Source organism: Fukomys damarensis, unplaced genomic scaffold, assembly GCF_012274545.1.
Source record: "Fukomys damarensis isolate Sample0158 unplaced genomic scaffold, DMR_v1.0_HiC HiC_scaffold_26, whole genome shotgun sequence".
Lineage (NCBI taxonomy): Eukaryota > Metazoa > Chordata > Mammalia > Rodentia > Bathyergidae > Fukomys > Fukomys damarensis.
Genome location: NW_022900938.1, coordinates 861,949 through 863,724, shown reverse-complemented (window position 1 = coordinate 863,724; position 1,776 = coordinate 861,949).

Here is a 1,776-nt window from a genome sequence, read left to right as displayed (position 1 = left end):
GACCCATGCTGGCCTTTACTGTCCACATTCCTACCAGCATTCTGGTCTTTGGAGCTCTGACAGAATCTCCCATCGGGCTCCACTTACTGTGTTCTAGAGCTTCTCTAGCCCCATCTCTAAACCTCTCCAAACTCCTGCAAAGCAGTTTCAAACCACCAGGTCAAGGCCAGGCACAGCAGTGACACCACACTCTGGCACGAATTGTCTGTCTTAGTCACTTTCCCATCACTGGAACATAATACCCAGGAACTAATCCAGTCTGAGTAAAAGGCACAGATGTCTGCCTTGGGTGAGCTACCCCTTCACAACACCCTCCCAAGGCCCCTTCTCCCAGTGCTACCGCCTCAACACAAGTGTGGGTGAGGACAGACCATATTCAAATCACAGCAGAAGTCTAGATTTTTTTAAAAAGCTTTTTCCAATATTGAGTTTTAATTAGAAATATCCGCATAAACTTACGCTTTTTTCACCTTTCTTTACAAAAGTTTTTATTTCCTAGCTCTGTTAAATTAGTCCCTATCCCATCACTGGAACGAAATGCCTGCACCCGCATGAGGACAGTTTTGCTTGGCTCATGGTGTCAGAGGCTCAGTTCCTGGCCCGCTGGCTCTGAGGCAGGGGCTTCATGTTGTAAGGGCAGTGAAGGAGAAGGCCTCTGAGTTCAGAGTGGCCCGGAAGTCAAGATGAGGAAGAGTGCTAGCTCAAGATGCACACTCCAGAGGGTCCCTGGGAGCCCCCCACCCTAGCCCACCTCTGAGCACAAGTGGGTGAATCCACAGTGAGTGTAGCCCCTGTGATCCAGTCATCTCTCCAGGAGTCAGCCCAGTCAAGGTGACCAATTTACTAGCTTGTCTGTCCACTGAAAATGCCCAGACACAACTTAATGGAAATGGGCTCTCTGCCTTCTGCTCATGGTTTCTGAACACTGTTCCCATCGCAAGGAAACTACGCTCTTTGGAGCCTGGGATGGGTCGGAGACAAGGTGAGCCTGGACGTTTTAACTGTGCCAGCAAGCAAAAAAGCACAAGCTAACAGCCGTATCAAAGGGACACAACACACGCTGGGAGTGCTTCCCTCAGCCTGAGGTCAGACAAACGGCATCACTGAGAACGATGACTGCAGTCGGTGAAAGCCCACCAGCTTTGAGAAAGTCGTTACTGACTTAGGGAGAAACAAAACTGAAGCAGTGCACTGGGCACTACTAGGAGTTACTAGAAAACAAACTCAATACTCACTACAGCCCGGGTTAGATAACCTGCGTTGCTCACAAAGGACGCGAGGCCTTGCGCCCTCCGGCACACCGGTGTCGGGGCTGAGACCGCAGGCGTCACGTGTGCTGGGCGGCGGCCCCGCACAAATCCTGAACCTGAGTATGAACAAGGGCCGGGGCTTAACAATGAGAAGCAGTCGGCCACGCCGGAGCGGGCTGCTTCCTAGGACACCACCCCCCTGCCCTTTGCCAGGCTAAAGACACTGAGGCAGTGGGGACAGTCGCCGGATTAGTCCACGGAAGGGCCCGCAGCAACCGACTGACCGCGGACTTGGACAATCTAGTGTAATAAGACCGCAGACGTCGCGACGGTGTTCGCTGCCCGCTGCAGAGTGCAGGCCCGGGACGATCGCCCTCTACTGCGTCGGGGCGGGGCAGGACACATGTTCTTTAAGGACAGCGGGAACTCCGCACCAGAGCTTGTGTTTAGATAAATAAGCGACGCGTTAGATTTCCTAGCCGCGCCGAGACGTCGGGAAAAGACTTCCGCCCGCGGGGCGCCCCAG